This window comes from Chiloscyllium punctatum, chromosome 45, assembly GCF_047496795.1.
Source record: "Chiloscyllium punctatum isolate Juve2018m chromosome 45, sChiPun1.3, whole genome shotgun sequence".
NCBI lineage: Eukaryota > Metazoa > Chordata > Chondrichthyes > Orectolobiformes > Hemiscylliidae > Chiloscyllium > Chiloscyllium punctatum.
In genome coordinates, this window is record NC_092783.1 from 60,700,700 (window position 1) to 60,721,545 (window position 20,846).

A 20,846-nucleotide genomic window follows, 5' to 3' on the forward strand; every position below is an offset into this window, starting at 1 on the left:
TCCTATTAAAAGATCCTAGAAAAGGGACAGCACGGGGTTAGATACAAACTAAAGCTCCCTTTACACTGTCCCATTAAAAATCTCAGAACAGGAACAGCACAGGATTAGATACAGAGTAAAGCTCTATTTATACTGTTCCATTTAACACTCCCAGGACAAGTATAGCACAGGGATAGATACAGATTATAACCCCCTTTATTCTGTTAATATATCTTAATTCTAGACTCTGGGAAGTACCTCTGAACCAACATAAAAATTTTACTTCACTTTACAGTCACAACTGCTGCAGTAGAGATTATTTCACAGAGTCTCAAATACAGTAAAGTGACATTGTTAAAATCAAACAAAGCTCTCTGATCTAGGAGACAGAGATTTTGAATCTGATCTGAGTGGACAGAAAACGCTTTCCAGCATGTGGGTGTGCAGTTTTTGAATGTGTTGCCAATCCATACCTATCACTTCATATTTTACTTCACCTCCTGTCCCCAGTCCTCTATCCTACCATCAATGTTTTGATGATTCACAGTCTCTCATACAAACCTTTGCTCCAGTATTAGATGTGGGAGCAGTTGGAGTCTCTTCTCATTGATAATTCCATTAATCCCTTTATGGTCAGAACTGAACTTGAGTTAGAAGCTGGAGAGGAAAGATTTGCTTTGAAGTAACTCTGGATATTTGGATTCTGTGAATAATCTCTACTTTATAGTCAGCCATTGATATTGTATAAAATCAAAATTCTATGAATACTAGAAATATCAAACAAACAGAAAGTACTGGAGAAACGCATCAGATCTGGCAGCATCTGTGGAGAGAGAAACAGGGTTAAATACTTCGAGTGATAGAGTCTTAGAGTCATACAGCACAGAGACAGACCCTTCAGTCCAAGCAGTCCATGCTAACCATAATCCCAAACTAAATCAGTCCCACTTTCCTGCACTTGGCCCCTATCCCTCCAAATGTTTCTTATTCACGTTCTTATCTAAACATCTTTTAAATGTTGTAACTGTACCCACATCCACTGCTTCCTCTAGAAGTTCATTGCACACACAAATCACTCTGTAAAATAACTGCCCCTCATGTCTTTTGTAAACCCTTCTCCTCAAACCTTAAAATCTTAATTGGATTTGAAAAAGTTATACCAGACCCGAAACATTAATTCTAATCCTCTCAACAAATGTTGACAGACCCAACACTATAACATACGTGTGTGTGTGTGTGTGTGTGAGAGAGAGTGTGTGTGTGTATGTATGTGTGTGTGTGTGTAGATATGTGTATTAGTAAGCGAATGTTCGTAGCTGCAAATTTTCCCCACTCTGAGACTTGACTGCCCTGTCAGCATTATGTAAGACCTACCTACATGCATGAGGGGTGTCACATTCTTTAAGTTTGTACAAAGGGGAATGTGTGTATTTATTACCCAACTCTAAATACGCAGAAAACATCACTATAGGTCTGGAGTGACAATGTTGGTCAGATCAGGTAAGGAGGGCAGATTTTCCACTGTAAAGAGCATTAGCAAAGTAAATGGGCAGTTTAATGACAAACAACGGTGTTACTGTGCATTGTACAATCAGTACACAGGCTAGCCTTTTATTCCAGATTTTTATTGAATTCAAAATTTACCATCTGCCATGTCCTCAGAAAATTAGCCTGGGCTCTAGATTACTAGACTAGTGACATCACTATAATGCCACTGCCTCCCCTGGCAAACCATCTGTGTGCTAGTCCATGTATATTTACATCATACAGTCACAAGGTCAGAATGACATAGAAGTAGGGCATTTAGTCCATTGAATCCCTGCTGGCCCTCTGTAGAGGAGTCTACTCAGTCCCATTTACCAACTCTATGACTGTAGCCTTGTCATTTTGTTTCCCTCAAGATGTAATCCAACGAGTTTTGTGAAGATTTGTAGCTCTGGTTGTGGTTCAGGTTGTACGTTTGCTCATTGAGCTGGGAGATTTGTTCTAAAACGTTTCATCACAATGCTAGGTAACATCATCAGTGAGCCTCCGTTGCAGCCTTGGACTTCATCAGAGGCTCACTGATAATGTTACCGAGCATGGTGACGAAACGTCTGAAAACAAATCTTCCAGCTCAGCGAGCAAACTTACAACCTGAAAGTCATCCAACCTCCATTTTAAATTACAGGTCATTCTGGTATAACACGCGTTTTGTCAACACAAACTGGCTATAACGCAATTGACGAATTGTGGATTTTGTTTGGATAAAGCGAACTTTCTACTGAATGGGTATAACAAACTTTCATAGTGCTGGGTTGCAGAGGAACACAACCATTACGATATACCAGGACGCCCTGTATTCATCACTTCCACTCCCACCACACTCACAGGTAACTGGATCCACATCACTCTCCCACTTGCTGTGCAGTAAAGTATTTAATCCCATTCCTCTTATATCTTTTACCTAAACATACAGTCTGTGTCCTCAGTCCTGTTTGTTTTTGCATGTGTGAACCTGTCTTTGAGAACTTTGTGTGAATATGGGCAAAGAAACTTTGTTAGTGCAGAGTCTTTATTCTTTCATGAGTGAGTGGCACTGTAAAGGGCCACATTCATTGTTTATCCTTAAGTCCACTTGAGAAGATGGAGTTGAGCTGTCTTCTTGAACTACTGCAATCCATGTGCTGTAGGTTGACTCCAAAATGCCATTAGGGAGGAAATTCCAGCATTTTGACCCAACAACACTGGTAGAATGGCGATATATTTCCAAGTCAGGATGGTGAATGGATTGGGGTGGGGAGGCGGGCAGCTTGCATGTGTTGGTGTTCCCATTGTCCTTCTAGATGGTAGAGTTTGTGGGTTTGGAAGGTGCTGCCTAAGGAGCGTTGGTGAGTTGTTTTAGTGCATCTTGGAGATAGTACACTTTGTTGCCACTGCACGTTGGTGGTAGAGAGTCTGATTGCTGATTGCCAGTCAAATGGGGCTGCTTTATTCTGGATTTTATGGAACTTCTTGAATGTTGTTGGAGCTGCACCCATCCAGGCAAGTGGGGAGCATTCCATCACACTCCTCACTCGCACCTTGTAGATGGTGGACAGGCTTTGGGGAGCCAGGAGTTGAGTTATTCGCTGCAGAATTTCCAGCCTCTGACCTGCTCTTGTAACCACAGTATTTGGATGACCGGTCCAGTTCAGGTTCTGCTCCACTGAGAACAGGATTGATTAGTTTTCAGGATTAGAACCTGGGCAGCTATTTGAGGCCAATTTGTTCAAAGCCTCTGAGTTGATGGATGGAAAATAAAGCTTGTCAGGTCTATCTGGAACTTGCGCTCTGACCTTATTTGTTAGTATAATCAGTCTCAGACAAGGTAATCAGCAAGCTGAAGCGTCACAAACTCCCATTAAACTGCTCTCTCTCCAGCCGAGATTTTATAATTGCTGAATTCAAAAAAAAAATCCAGCCGTCCGTTCAGCTGGACTGCATTAGTCTCTGAACTATTTCAGTGCTCCTCCAGTATAAATTTGGTTTAATGGCATCCAGCAGCCAGGCACACAGGCTTTGGAAAACAAATGAGTTATTTTCCAGGATGGAATGCCATTAGGATATTGGGATCTTTCCATTCAACTTAAATTGCAAAGGCAACCCCTGTGCACAGCACAGGTATAGGAAAAGGTAATTCAGCCCCTCAGGCCTGATCCGTCATTCAGTGAGGTCTCAACCCTAACTGCATCAACCCATGTTGGCTCCATGTCCTCTATGCCCTGGTCTCACAAATATCCAGCAAGACAAGGTTCCTCATTATCTACTAAGCTAGTATTGATTGCTTTACGTTATGCTTTAAGCTAAACCTGCACGTTGAGATACCAAGAAAGCACAACAACATCTCTACTTCCTCAGGTGGCTAAGGAAGTTTGGCATGTCCGAAAAGACGCTTAGCAATTTTTATAGATGCACCACATCAAGAATTCTATCTGGATGCCTCATGGTTTGATACAGCAACTGCTCTGTTCAGGATTGTAACAAAGTATAGAGAGTTGTGAACACAGTGCAGACCATCACGCAAGCCAACCTTCCATCTATTGACTCCATCTTTGCCTCTTGTTGTCTCGGAAAGTCAGCCAACATCCCACCTCGGTTATAATCTCTTCCAACCTCTTCCATTAGGCAGAAGATGCAAAAGCTTAAACACACAGACCGACAGATTCAAGAACAGCTTCTTCCCTGCTGTCATTAGACTTCTGAATGGACCTTTCGATTGTTAATTCGAACGTTGACCTCACGCTCTGTGCACCTTCTCTGCAGCCGTAACATTGTATTCCTCACTCTGTTCTATTACCCCAATGCACTTTGTATGTATGATCTGCCTGTACAGCACGCAAAACAAAACTTTTCTCAGTATTTAGGTACATGTGACAATAATAAATCAAATCAAATCAGTTTGGGGTATCTCTGTGCTGTACATGTCTGCACATAGTCTTCCCCTAAGCCACTTGCTCCTTATTGTTAAGTAAATGTCTTCAACTCCTTTTGTATATAACATTCCTTTAATAACATCTATCATTAGTTCTCAAATACAGCTCTCCAGTGTAGTGACTGAGACCTCTCTCTTCATACTGCTGGAATCTCTGTTACTGATGTCAGAATCATGTGATCAGTTACAGCAGCAACACTTATGTGAATCTGACTAGATCACTGCTATTGTTTTTTGTAGGAGATGGTGCCACATTTCTGCCAGTGTTTGGGGCAAAAGATTGTTTCCCAACTTTAAGCTGAAATGTTACATCTGATTTCTGTCCACAGATACTACCAGACCTGTTGAGATTTTCTGGCAATTCTGTTTTTGTTAGCTTTCATCCCTTTTCGTTATCAAGAATCTACATGTCCCACTGCCTCAGGAAAGCGACTGACTTAATCAAAGACCCAGTTATACTCTCCTCCACTCTGTACCATCAGGCAGAAGACATACAACTTTGAATACACATACAAACACATTCAAGAATTTTTGAATGGATCTCTTTAATATTAATGCTGATCTCTCTCTCCCTGCACCTTCTGTGTGGCAGTAACGCTGTATTCTGCACTCTGTTCCCTGATGAACTTTGTATGGTACAATCTGCCTGTAGAGCCCGCAAAGCAACACTTTTCACTGTATCTCGGTACATGTGACAACAATAAATCAAATCAAATTACTACCTTGGAAATATTCAAGGACTCTTCTGTCACTATCTCTTGAAAGAAAGTTTCAAAGATTCATGACTTTCTGAGGGAACAAAATATCTCATCGTCTGCGTTAATCAAGATGGCTCCCCATTTTGAAACAGTCACCTCCACTTGGAGGTTTTCCTATAAGGGGACGCATTCTCTCCAAGTTCACTCGGTTAAGATCCCTCAGGAACTTGTATGTTTGAATCAAGTCACTTCCTACTTTTCAAAACTCCATTGGACTCAAACCCACGCTGTCTGACATTTCCTCACAAGACATAGCCCACCTCCCCATTCCAGGTATTAGTCAAACCTAATGGCCTCCTTTGTGCTGTATGTTTCAATAGTATTTGAGAAACACAGCAAACAACAATCAACCTGGAGCCTCAGGGATGTCCCACTGGGCCCCACCAGATGTACCGAGGCGTCAGAAATCAGACTTCAAAGGGTAACATTCCAGTTCATTAAAATTCCTGTGGTCCCACTGGCGTCATTATATTTGTTCTGTGTTACTGGAATCTTAATTCCATGATTACAGGTGAAGTCCCTAATTGCCCATTAATAACGGGGCCTTGAATCATCTCACTGAACAATGCGAGTTTCGTGCGTGACAGCAACATCATGACAATGTCCTGGGTTAAAATTCCTGAAGAAGGGCTTATGCCCAAAACATTGATTCTCCTGCTCCTTTGATGCTGCCTGACCTGCTGTGCTTTTCCAGCAACACATTTTTCAGCAATGTCCTGGGTGGCCTACATGAAGGGGTTGACAAATAGACAGCATCATACAATTGCTGCATGTTTACTAAACAAAGGTATTGCAACTACGAGGTAAGCAATGTCAGTGACTCTTTCTCTTCATGATAACATTACCGTTCGACTGGTCACTCTTTTGGTTTCACATATTATTGATAAAGTAATACCCAACAAATCAAAAATCAAAAATATCTTTTGTTTTAGTGGGAGCTCATTTTGAGATTTTCTTAAGGATAACTTTTTGGTTTCCAATTGCTTCTTTCTCATTCTCATTGACTCATTTAGTAGATATTATAGTCACATCGTAACCTAAACATCAGTGTTTATGGACTCACACAGAAACAGAATGACAAGAATTGATCAATTTCCTAATAATAATCAGCCACCCATTAGACTGAAAGCCAAAGCATACAAGAAAAGCATTGCTTTTCTGGGCATATGATGTCAGTGTAATACAGCAACAAATGGTTTTTTTCAAAATAACTGACATGTACTTCAATACACAAGAAGCCGTCACCCTAAAACATGCCTTCTGCTTGGTAAGGTAACATATAATAAACATGAACCTAGAGCATTTGAACCAGGTACTTATAACCCTCTCTACTGCATCTCAGATTTACATTAACATTGGACAGGGTTCACTATAATAATATCCATTACATTTTTACCCAGATCATTGATCCTGAATGTATGCATCCATAAACTAGGGATTCCACATTTATTTTCAAGGAACCTTTCCAAATTTGCAGATGATACAAAGCTAAGTGGAACGTGTTTTGTGATGAAGATGTAAAGTCTACAGGAACATTTACATGGACTCAGTAAATTGGCAAGAATATGACAGGTGGAATATAATATGGAAAAGTGTAAGGTTAACCACTTTGGTAGCAGACACAAATGTACAAAGTGTTTATTTAATTGTAAGAAGCTGGAAAGTGTTGAAATCCAAAGGGATCCAGGTACCCTTGTCAATAAGTCACTGATGACTAACATGCAATGCAGGAAGCTAATAGGAATGCTAATGGAATTTATTGCAAGAGGATTTGAGTACAGGATTACTGAAGTTATTCTTCAATTGTGTACGAGATTCGTTAGACTGCACTGGAAGTATGGTTCCTATCTCAGGCAAGACATTATTTTCATAAATGGATTGTAACAAAAGTTGACCAGACTTGCTCCTGGGGTGGAACAAAACTGTCCTATGAAGAGAGATTGGGCAGACTGGGCTGGTATTCTCCAGTTCAAAGAATAAGAAACGATCACAGTGAAACCTGGTAAATACTAAAAGGGATGGACACAGTAGATACAGGTCAGGGTGTGGTGTCCAGAACCAGGAGCACCATTTAAAAATAAGGGGCATTCCATTTGAGATCAAGATGAGGAGAAATTGTTTTACTCAGAAGGTTGTGAACCTTTGGAGTTGTCTATCCAGAGGACCATGAAAGCTCAGACTTTGGATCTGTTTGAGGTAGAGACCAATAAATTTCTGATTATTGGGGATGCACAGATTTATAGGGATTGGAGTAGGTAAAATGCATTGAAATGTTTGATCAGCCATGACCATATTGAATGGTGGGAAGGCTCAATGGGCTGAATGGCCTACTCTTATTTCTATGTTCCTATGTTCCTAATTCATTTCCTCAGTAATTTGCTGACTCCTGGTTCATTGTGGACAGGTTCAAAACTCTTCTCTCTGTCTTCTTGTAGCATCTCTCTTTCCCCTTTCTCATCCACAGTACAAGGTAATGGTTCCAAAAGATTTAATGAGACCATGAGACCATGGAATGTCCCACCTATAATAGAAGTAGACTCGCCAACTTTAAGAGCATTTAAATGGTCATTGGATAAATTTATAGATGAAAATGGAATTGTGTAGGTTAGATGGGCTTCAGATTGGTTTCACGGGTCAGCGTGACATTGAGGGTTGAAGGGGCTGTATTGCGCTGTAATGTTCTATTTCTATGATCATCTTTAACTCTATTCTCCTGTCTTTTTCTGAGAACCCTTGATTCCCTTCCTGATTAAAAATCTATCTCTCTCAGCCTTGAATGTACTTCATGACCCAGCCTTGATAGTTCGCTATGGTAAAGATTTCCACAGATTCAGCGTTTCTGGGAGAAGAAATGGCTCCTGATCACTGTATTAAATGTGCCACCCCTTATTCTGAGACAACATCTTCTGGTCCTCGACTGTCCCACAACGGGAAACAAACTCTCCAGATCTACCCCATCAAACCCCCTAAGAATTGTGTATGTTTCAATAAGGTCATCTCAAATTCTTCTAAATTAAAACAAATACAGATCCAGTCTACTTACCCTCACCTTACAAAGAATGTTCTCCATAAGTAGTATCAGCCCAGCAAACCTTCTCTGGAATGTCTCCAATGCCAGTGTATCTTTCTTTAGATAAGGGGACCAAAACTGTTCACAGTATGCCAGCTGTACACAGACTAGTACCTTGTATCATTTTAGCAAAGCCTCCTTACTTTTAATCTGCCATTCCCTTTGCAATAGAGACCAACATTCTCGCTGAACTTGTTTATCCCCATGATTGAAATGTTTTGAGGGCTTTGATGGCTTTCATTGTGTGAATTTGGCTGCCACTGTGTATTTTGAGTCCTGCACAAACCCTGACTACATCTTCCCAAAAAGTACATTGGCAATGTGGGGAGGCGATGACATAGTGTTAATTTTGCTGGACAGATAATCCAGAGACCTATGTAATGTCATGGGGATTTTGAATTCTGCCATATTGAATTTGAATTCAATATTTAAAAAAGTCTGGAATTAAGAGTCTGGTGAGGACCATGAATCCATTGCTGATTGTCAGGAAAACCCACCTGGTTCATGATTGTCTTTCGGGGAAGGAAATGGTCATCCTTACGTGGTCTGGCCTACATGTGATTCCAGACCCACAGCAATGTGATTGGTTCACAACTGCCCCCTGAGCAATTAGGGATGGGTAATAAATGCTGGCCTAGCCACTGAAGCCCTCATTCTGTGAATGAGCCATAAAAAGGAAGACAAATTTGCTCTAGGCTGCCTGTTTGGTGGCAGAATGAATTGAAGACCACTTTCGCAGCAGCCATATTACTGGTGACAGTGTCTTTATCAAGCATCTTGAAGTTGGCAGGAGTACATGACAGACTTGTGAATATGATGGAGAAGCTTAGGGAAAAATATGCGAATATGAAGTTTAATGAAGAGGGGGGGATCTTCTAGGAACATATAAAATGATGAAGGGAGTATATAAGATAGAAGCAGGGAGGATGTTTCCACTGGTGGGTGAAACTAGAACTAGGAGGGTGCAGCCTCAAAATAAGGGGGGAGTTGGTGTAGGGCTGAGCTGAGGAGGAACCTCTGCAAGAACAAAGTGAGGACTCCAAATGCTAGAGGTCAGAGGCGAAAAGTGTGGCGCTGGAAAAGCACAGCAGCTCAAGCAACATCCGAGGAGCAGGAGGATCAACGTTTCAGGCATAAGGCTTTTATCGGGAACTTTTCACCCAAAGGGTTATGATTCTGTGGAATTCCCTGCCTGATAAAGCAGTTGAGGCTACCTCATTGAATGTTTTTCAGACAAACATTGATAGATGTTTGAACAGTAAAGGAATTAAGGGAAATGGTAAGAGTGTGGGTAAGTGAAGCTGAGTCCATGATAAGATCAGTTATAGACAATAGACAATAGACAATAGGTGCAGGAGTAGGCCTTTCAGCCCTTCGAGCCTGCACCACCATTCAATATGATCATGGCTGATCATTCCTAATCAGTATCCTCTTCCTGCTTTATCTCCATAACCATTGATCTCCATAACCCTTTGAGAGCTCTATGTAACTTTCTTAAGTGATTCCAGAGACTGGGCCTCCACTGCCCTCTGGGGCAGAGCATTACACACAGCCACCACTCTCTGGGTGAAGAAGTTTCTCCTCATCTCTGTCCCAAAATAGTCTACCTCGTATTTTTAAGCCATGTCCTCTGGTTCGGCACTCACTCATCAGCGGAAACATGTTTCCTGCTGCCAGAGTGTCCAATCCTTTCATAATCTTATATGTCTCAATCAGGTCCCCTCTCAGTCTTCTAAACTCAAGGGTATACAAGCCCAGTCGCTTCAGTCTTTCAGTGTAAGGTAATCCCGCCATTCCAGGAATTGACCTCATGAACCTACGCTGCACTCCCTCAATAGCCAGAATGTCTTTCCTCAAATTTGGAGACCAGAACTGCACACAGTACTCCAGGTGTGGTCTCACCAGGGCCCTGTACAGCTGCAGAAGAACCTCTTTGCTTCTATACTCAATTCCTCTTGTTATGAAGGCCAGCATGCTATTAGCCTTCTTCACTACCTGCTATACCTGCATGCTTGATATTATTAAATGGTGGAGTTAAAAAGTTATGATATTATTGAATGGTGGAGCAGGCTCGAGGGGCCAGGTCACCTCTTCCTGCTCCTGGTTCTAATGTTCTTATGCATAAACTCATCAAAGGTTTGTATGGAACAGATGCATTAAAACCTATAAAATTTCAATCGGACTAAGCAGGGGCAATGTGGGAAGGATATTCTCAATGAAGGGGAGTCCGGAACCAGGGGTCACAGTCTAAGGATAGGAGGTTGGCCATTTAGGACTGAGATGAAGAGAAATTTCTTCACCCAAAGAGTGGTGATCCTGTGGAATTCTCTGCCACAGGGAGATGTTGAGGCCAAAACACTAAAAACTTTCAGGAAAGGTTTCAATATAGTTCTGAGGGCTAAAGAGATCAAAGGTAATGGGGAGAAAGTGGGAACAAGAGTACAGAGTTGGCTGATTGGCCATGATCATATTGAAGTAGGATCAAAGGGCTGAATGGACTACTCCTGCTGCGAATTTTATTATTCATTCTCAGGATGAGAATGTCACTGTTTTGGGCAGCATTTATCGCCCATCCCTAATTTCCATAAATAAATGGAAACAGTTTTCAGTTAATGAAGTGTTGGTAACTGGAGAACAGAGAATTAAGATCATTGGCAATAGATTGAAGAGCAACAAGAGGAAAGTGGCCTCTTTCGCGTTTGTGCTCTGTTGTAAATTATTAAGATCATTTTTAATGTTTCATTTTAAACCAATATATTTTCAAGGTTGAAGCCTGGATTTGGAAGACCAGTAGGAATTCGTGTTTGATTCTTTGTCCTGTTTGCTCAGGATTGTTCCTCTGGGTCTTTGCAACAGGAACCCTAACCACCTGATTAACTGACATTATAATTTGACATACTCAAACAATATTTCATTTTTGTAATGGTTGCTTGACTATTAGGAATTAGGGATAAGATGTAGGGATAGAATCGGACAGCAGGAATGTGAATTGGCACCATCTAGTGAAACACAGTCCTTTTACAGGTGCTTACCCAGTGAGGGTGAGTGACAACGCGAGCAAAGCATTTGATGTTCAATTAAACCAGAGTAAATTCTGCTGAGCCACAGCTTCTGAACATTTGACAAGGCCTATTCCTGATACTGAAGCCGTCCTTTGCTGTGCCTTGACTCACCGTGTTTCATCTTTCTGCTCCTTATTTAATTTATGACATGTGGGAGATGAATTGATTCCACAGAATTTGGCCCACCTGATCCTCGCTGGTGTTAATGCTCCACACAAGCCTCCTTCCTTTTGTTCTGTGGTTTTACGTCCACACCTGAGAGTCTGGGTTCAAGACAAGCTAGCTGAAGAGAAAGCAAATGTCAAGAACAGTCTTCAGTCTTAAGCCCCTTCGATCTGCATTTTAATATTAACTGCTATGATACATGATAATCTGAGGCATACCTCAAATAACTTCCCAGAGGCCAGTATCCCATCACCAAGACCCCCTTTATTTCCACAGGGAGAGTCCTTGATGCTGATCCAGCTCCCTCAGAGCCAGCTCTCAGAGTGAACAGAACCTCTCACATTCCTGTTTATATATTTTTTTCAAGATCAAAACAAGATTTTATTAATTTCCATTCAGGTGGTAAGGCCATCACATTCTCTGCAACAAGCTCCTTCTCCCTGGGGGAAGCCAGATTGTCCAAGTGAAGTCAGTAATGCAATAAGACAAAGCAGATAATGCCCCATGCCACACTGACTGTTGTCCTTCAGAGAGAGCCTGTCAAACAGGTACTCTCCCGTCCCATTCTCAGGAGCTCCCAGACGCTTCAGGTTGGTGATGTAGTCCCCAAATCGTTTGATGATCCCAAACTCCTCATCCAAATAGTGAGTTTCCAGGAAGTCACACAGATGAAGGTCAGTCTGGGTAGTAGTGAGTTGGTGTAACATTCCTGTTTATCACCGCCAACCAAGGGCTCCCTGATTGGACCAGATTAACAGCCCCACTCAGGGAGCCCATAATCTATGAGGTGCACCTGGCTGACCATGGTACAATTAATGCAATCCTAAGGTTCTAATCTTATATTTACATAATTGAAAGACTATTCTCTACTTGTGCTTCTCTCTATTTCAATAATACACATCCTCACTAACTCCTCCGAGACGGTGTTACTTTTAATCATTAAGGAACAGTGTCATAATATCTCCAAGAGGTTGCTCCAGCATCCTAAAGCCCCTAAGAAACATTGGTCTCAACTAATCAGTATATCCTTGTGTTTCAATTCCACAAACGTATTTAATTAGCTTCTGAACTTGTTGCACCTAGTCCTTGTGATGGTGAGTTCAGTTACAGGTCTTCCTCCTATGATTTAGCTGTAAAGCGATTGGGTGAATCAGGAACGCTTTTTCTGAAATGCAAACTTTTAAAGCGTGTGTTGGCTATGGCTAATTTACCTAACCTGCACATCTTTGGACTGTGGAAGGAAACCGGAGCACCCGGAGGAAACCCACACGGACATGGGGAGAATGTGCAAACTCCACACAGACAGTCGGCCGAGGCTGGACTCAAACCCAGGTCCCTGCCACTGTGAGGCAGCAGTGCTAACCACTGAGCCACCGTGCCACCCTATTTCCACCTTCAACTCTATATTGATTTAATCCCTGCCCTGCCTTTCACTTTTTGATCATGCAGCTTTGCCCTTTGCCAAGAAGGGCACTGCTCGTCACTGGCCTCTCAGATGTTTCCTTTCTTCCTGGTGGTGGAATATGAATAAAGATTTACACACTTGTTGTTCTTCGCTGTGTCCTCCACCTGCACACATATGACATGGGTGCTGGGGAATAAATAAGCACTACTGCTGTTAGGAGGTAGTGTGAGGAAGAGATTAAAAAAAAAGAAAGAAAAGAGAAAAGAACAGGAGTGTGTCTGTGAGCACTGGCCCTGAGAGAGCTGGATCAGTGTCAAGGACTGTCCCTGTGTAAATAACAGGTGACTTGGTGATGGGATAATGGCCTCGGTGCAGTTATTCTAACACATAGGGCATAATAAGTGAGAACCGTAAAGGATCTCTCTCAGTAAACTAGATGAGCTTTTAAACAAGAAGCAGTGACAATTTCACAGCCACCATTCTGAAATTAGCTTTCAATGTCAAGTGTATTCACTGAGTTGAAGTCTGACCAGCTGCAGTGGTGCAAATTTGAAACCATGGCCCAGTTTGAAACCCACTGGGCTAGTGACGTTACCACTGCGCCATTGTCTCACCAGCACCTCATAGTATTGAATAGAGATTTGAATGGCCTTTTTGAGTTTCCTAAGTGCAGAATAACGCGGTGAATAGCTGATGACTGAATTCATCCCTAGTTCTATATTTGTTGGGTAACACTATTCCCAAGAAATCATCACAGAGGCTCAAATTCATAATCTGGGTTAATATTCCAGTGTAAATCTGAGAAGCTGCATTGTCAGGGATTCTGTCACTCAAGGGAATATTGAACTGAGATTGATAAACTGAATTTATTATGAACCCTTAGTTTATACCATCATTGCTTCCAGACATGACTATTCCAAAATACTCCTAACTTAATTCTGGGTCCTGATTAAGAATCATAGCAGGCTTCAAGCCTACAAGAAATTAACAGGAAAAGACAGGGTGGATAAAGATAAACTATTTCCACTGGTTGGGGATTCCAGAACGAGGTTACGTATTTTGAGAATTAAGGCTAGACTATTCAATAGATATGTTAGGGTCAGGGTTAGGGTGATAAAGGTTGTGGATACTGGATCAGTTATTAATTTTAAATCTGAGATGCTAAGCAAAGCTGTTCAGGGATATCGGCCAAAGGCAGGTATATGGAGTTACAGCACAGATCAGCCATGATCTCACTGAATGGTGGAACAGGCTCAAGGAGCTGATGACCCCCTCCTGTTCATGTGTTCCTATGTTTCTCTCTCCAGATGTTGCCAGACCTGCTGAGATTCTCCAGCAATTTCTGTTTTCATTTCACTCTTGACTGGACTCTGTCTCCATTCTGTCTCCATAAAATTGAAATCATCCTGAACTTTCATGCCGTGTCTTAACATAGATCAAGTCCTGTTCCCCTCCCATGCCTGTGCTCACTGACCAACATATTGGCTCCCAGTCAAGCAGCCCCTATGAGTTTAAAATGTTCTCATTTATTCTCAAACCCACCAGCATCTATTCCCTCTGTAACCTTCTCCAGCCCTGAAACTCCGAGATATCTGTATTTATCCAATTCTGGCCTCTTCAGCATCACTGATTGTAGTTGTTGCACTGTTGGTGACCATGCCTTCAGCTACCTAGATCCTCAACTCTGGAATTCCCTTTCTTCACCGCTTCCATTTCTACCCACACGATCTACCCCTAAGACACTCTTTAAAATCGATACCTTTGAATAAGCTTCCTGTCATCTAACCAAGTGTTCCCTTGTGCGGTTCAGTGTCACACGTGGGTTAACAATATTCCCATCGAGTGTCTTTAGTACATTTTATTATGTTAAAAGCGCAATATAAATATAAATTATTGTTGTAATCACGGAAAAGAAAACACATAGTGAAGAACATGCAGTACGAAAACTGCTTTTCATTAATGAAGTCAGAAGACACACAACACCAGGTTATAGTCCAACAGGTTCATTTAAAATCACAAACTTTCGGAGCACTGCTCCACATTCACTATAATCATCACTATCCTCTGGCAGATACAAAGGACAGCAGATACAAAGGAACACTACCATTTGCAAGGTACTCTACTGTCCATCCCGACTTGGAAATGGGTCACATTTTCCACACGGTCTCTGAGGTCAGAATCCTGACTGATGCCTATAACCCATGGATGAATTCTGAAAAATTAGCAAGACAACTCACATGCTGAAATTTATTATAAAGTGATTACAGTACAGAAAATGCATGATTTGCTATAATTAGGCTTTAGTGAGAGCTCATTGGTATCTATGTTTAAGGAAGGATGCATTTGCATTGGAGGCAGAACAGGTTTACTTGATTGATAATGAAACCAGAAATTGCTGGAAAAACTCAACGGGTCTGGCACCATCTGTGGAACATGTATCTTTGGAATTCTTCACCCCAGAAGATCATGACATTCCCCATTGCTGAATACACTAAAGAGTGAGATGGACAGAGCTTTGGTCTCAGAGAATCAGGGAAAGATGGAGAGTGGATGGGAAAATGGGGGTTGATGCCAAATTTTAGCCAAAATCATATTGAATAACAGAACAGGCTCAAAGGATTGCATGGTCTTCATATACATCGAATTTTTATGTTTTTACAATCTTTTGTTTCAAACACATTTGTTTAATTGTCCTCATTATCTCAGAAAACCTGCACCATTTGAATGCATTGAATGTACCACAGTTCCCAAGGTGCATCTAATACTCAATCAGCTTTACTGAGAGATCCTTTAACTTTGAGCAGCTGTTTCTTAAAAAGCTTTGCAAAATTATTTGAAGAAAATCCAGGGGGCATTTTTCAGTAGCTTTTAATTAGATTTAGTTCACATTTTTGTAAATGAGACATGAGATATGTGGAGATGGGGAAAAGCGTTAAAATTGTTCTAGCCTTTGTTTTGTGTCCTATGGGTTTCTAAAGAAAAAGGAATAGCACTTTGATTTTACGCAAAAGACACCCTGGAAGGAAAAACTAAGTCTGTTAGTATTTACGTTCCTCATTTGTGCATTTCCTCAGACCTCACTCTCTCACATTATTCTGTCCTTTTGTCTCTCTCTCTCTCTCACACACACACATACAATGTTTCTGTACAGTCTGAGAGAGAGGCCACTTGACCCACACTAACTCTGCTGACTATTTGGAAAGCAATTTTGCTTTCTCCCGCTACTTTTTTGTCTCTGATCCTGTCCCTTTCTCCTCCTCGGGAACTTCCATTAATTGCCTTTTAAAATTGTTGAGGAAGTCAGCTTCGAACAGCCTTTCAGGTTCGTCATCCTATAGCCCAGCTATTCTCTGAGCGCAAATAAAACCTCCCCAATTTTCCCCTCTACTCACCTCGTGTTTTCTCTCCCTCTCATTCTACCCTCACCTTTTCCTTTCTCACTCTCTCCCTTTCTGACCCCCCCATAGCTCCTGCCCAACTAGTCCTCACGCTCCCCCCCCCCCCCACCCCGCCCACCACCACCTCACTGAGGCACCACTGTCCCCTTCAACCCACATCTTGGACTCAGTTTCCTTCATATCAGTAACAATTGATGTCAGAAACCTGGCTAGGAAAGTATAATGGTTAGCCAGAGCTCAACATCAGGGATACAGATGTCAGAGAGACTCCTGAGTAGGGGCAAGTTATGGTGGTCAGCACAATACAGGTTACTTTCAAATGATTCACAGCTGAAAATAATGGGAGGCATTTGAAAATGATTTTATCTTCATTTCCCATCTCCATCTCAGAAGAATGTAACTTACTTATAAAAGCAAATTTTCAGCCAGTTTTCGATCTAGCGAACACATTTTTAGTGCAGAATAATTTGTCATTGAAGTCAGGGTGGTCAGTAGATTGGGCGCAGGCAGAAATTTAGCTTCTGTCCTAGAAACTGATTCACAATTTCTTTGTTGTAATTGCACCGATAAGTAAATTAGCAACGGATTTAGAAAGTTTCTTCTGATTATCAGGATTTCGCGGGAGATAAGAATTAATGCTGGGAAGTGCAAAGTAGCATATCTTGGAAGGAAAAATGAGAGACCTAATATAAAGCCAATGGTACCATTTAGGACTTGCATTTTAATAGCACCCTTGACAGGCACAAGATATACAAAAGCATTTTACAGCTTTGGGAAATGCTTCCTGAACTTTATCATTGTAGGAATCACAGCAACAAACTGCACTCACAATGGGAAACTGCCACAAACTGCAATAAGACAATGAACAATTTATTTCAAGGAATAAATGTTCATCAGGACACCAGGTGAAATGCTTTGAAATGGTGATGACATGTAACAATTTACATACACCCCAACAATGATGCAAAGGTGTATAGAGCCCTCATCTGGAGAGTTAGGCTAAAGCACTGCCCGGTCTCTGTACTGGTGAATCAGGTTTCTGATTTAGGGATGAGATTGGCACCCATTGGTCCCAGGAAGGAAAAGCTTAACATATGAGGAACATTTGAGGACTCTGGATCTAAACTCAATAGAATTTAGAAGGATAAGGGGGTTCTAATTTAGAAGGATGAGGGGGTTCTAATTTAGAAGGATAAGGGGGTTCTAATTTAGAAGGATGAGGGGGTTCTAAGACATTTCCATCAGTAGGAGAGACTGGAACTCAAGGGCATAGACTTAGAGTAAAGGGAAGACTTTTTAGAATGGAGATAAGGAGAAACTTCTTCAGCCAGAGAGCGGGGAATTAATGGAATTCACTGCCACAGAAGCTGTGGAGGCCAGGTCATTTAAGACTGAGATAGATAGGTTCTTGAATATCAAGGGGATCAAGGATTACAGGGAGAAAGTGGGAGAATGGGGATGAGAAACTTATCAGCCATGATTGAACGGAGGAGCAGACTCAATGGGCTGAATGGCCTACTTTCTGTTCCTGTGTCTTATGGCCGTATGGTGCAGGAGTGGAGACACTTTGAGATTGTAATGCACAACACTTTGTAAGTGAGATGGCTGTTAAAATTGCATTTTGGATTTGCTTGACTTTATAAATAGATGTATGGAGCAACCAGATGTTATGGTAAATCCATGGCCCAAAGTCCCCAAAGCCAAGACCACCAGCACCTAGAAGCGCAGCAGATAGATGGGAATACAAGCAGCTGAAAGTTCCCCTCCAGGCCACTCACTATCCTGACTTGGAAATATATCACTGTTCCTTCAGTGTCGTTGGGTCAAAACTCTGGAACTCACTCTCTAACTGCATTGTGGGTGTCCCTAACCCACAGAGAATGCAGCAGTTCAAGAAGGCAGCTCACCACCACCTTCTCAAGGGCAACTAAAAATGGACAATAAATGCTGACCCATCCAGCAGTGCCCACATTCTTGGAGAAATGAATAAATTAAAATAAATAATTTAATGTCACTAGCCAGGCTTCAGTTTGAGCCTTGTGTTTAATTGTGGACATCTATTATGAAGGATGGTGAAGGATTTTGGGAGGAGATGGTACCAGGTTGATAGACTTCAGTGACATGGAGAGACTGGGGAATCCAAGCTCATTTCTTCTCAAAGGAACAAAGGGGAAGGGGGATTCAATAGGGATGTTGAAAATGATGACACATTTTGTTAAGTTAAATCAGTAAGGCAAAGATATAAAATAATTGGCAGTGAATGAGGTTTTTTTTTAACATTGCAAGTCCTTATAATCTGTGATCATTAATTGAACAAGTGGAGAAAACAGATTCATTTGGGCATTAAGAGTCTGGACTCTTAGACTCACACAGCACAGAAACAGACCCTCTGGTCCAACTCATCTGCAACGACCAGAAACCCCAATAGACCTAATCCCATTTGCCAGCATTTGGCTCATATCCATCTAAATACTTGTCATTCGTGTATCCATCCAAATGCTTTTTAAATATTGTAACTGTACCAGCATCCACCACTTCCTGTGGCAGCTTGTTCCATACATGCACCACCCCATGCATGAAAAAGTTACACCTCGGGTCATAAAATCCCTATAGTGTAGAAGCAGGCGATTCAGCCCACACGACCTTCCGAACAGCATGCCACCCAACCCTATCCCTGTAACCCTGCATTTCCCATGGCTAATCCACCTACCCTGCATATCCTTGGACGCTATGGGCAATTTCCCATGGCCAATTCACCCTAACCTGCACATCTTTGGACTGTGGGAGGAAACCCACACAGACACAGTGAGAATATGCAAACTCCACGCAGTTGCCTGAGTGTGGAACCGAACCAGGTCCCTGGCACTGTAAGGCAGCAGTGCTCACACTGGGCCGCCATGCCACACAGTGGTCCCTTTTAAACCTTTCCCCTCTTACCTTAAATCTATGCCCTCCAGTTTTGGACTCTTCCCACACTCGGAAAAAGACCTTTGTTATTCACCCTATCCATGCCTCTCTAAACTTCTGCAAGATCATTCCTCCAACACTTCAGGGAAAAGAAATCACCAGCTTATTCAGCCTCTCCTTATAACTTAAACCCTCCAGTCCCAGCAACATCTTTTCTGCACCATCTCAAGTTTAACAACATCCTTCCTATAGAAAGGTGACCAGAATTGTACACTGTATTCTAAAAGTGGCCTAACCAATGTCTTGTACAGCTGTAACATAACGTCCCAACTCTTATGTTCTACTAAGGAAGAAGGAAGCTTGGAGAGTTATGAAAGTGAAAGTAATTGGAGAGCTCTTTCAGAAAACCAGGATAGAATGGTAGATCATCAGACCTCCTGCATGTTGGATGGACTTTGAAAACCATCCAAATGTTGGGCAATCAATGGCCAAAGGATTTGGCCCACTCCCTTCTCTGCAACACCCCAGCCATGATTTAGATTGAAACTTGGGGAAAGGAGTTGGTCAATGATCTTCCTTAAGCATGCACTGCCTTACTATTTGATAGTGACCCATTCAGACTCAACTCCTTTTACTCAATCATATCTCTATCCAATTAGAGTCCATCTCAGTCTTCAAGATTAGATTAGATTAGATTAGATTACTTACAGTGTGGAAACAGGCCCTTCGGCCCAACAAGTCCACACCGCCCCGCCAAAGCGTAACCCACCCATACCCCTACATCTACATTTACATTTACCCCTTACCTAACACTATGGGCAATTTAGCATGGCCAATTCACCTGGCCTGCACATCTTTGGACTGTGGGAGGAAACCGGAGCACCCGGAGGAAACCCACGCAGATGTCATATATTCTCCAGTATCTTTGGGGAAACAAATTTCCACACTTCACGAAAACCAACATAAACCTGTATCTCCTATTTGATGTTTCAATTGGGGTATAGAACTGCAACAGTAATCACACAATCACAGAAGATTAACAGTTCAGAAGGAGGCCATTCAGCCTATTGTGTCTGTAATGGCTCTCAAAATGGGTGTCACATCTCAGAGGCATGCCAATCTCCTGTCATTTCCCCATATCCTTCCACATTATTTCCATTTAAATAACCATCTAATGCCCCCCGTGAATGTCTCAACTGAACCTGCTACCACCACATTTCAGAGCCAAACCACCCAGTAGGTGAGTCATTTCTTCTCACTTCACGTTTGGTAGTTTTGTAAATCACTTTAAATCAACACTCTCCCTTTCTTGATCCTTTCACAACTCTTCCCCCCTCCAATTCTGGCCTCTTGAACAATCCCAGTTTCCTGTTCAGCAGCTCACCCAGCATTACTGTGCCTTCAGCTGAACCCAGAGCTCTGGAAGTTGCCTTCTAAACTTCCCTGCTATCTTGACCTCACCCATTCTCAGACTTCCCGCAAAACCTTTGAGAAGGCATTTCCTTCCCTGACAACTCCCTTCGTGGGTCAGTGTCTCATTGGTGTTTGATAGGGTTCTTGTGAAGAACCTCAGGACATTTACTGCATGCAACAAGCTGTATAAATGCTATGTGTCTTGGTGAGGGGGAGTTGTGGGGGAGTTCAAAACT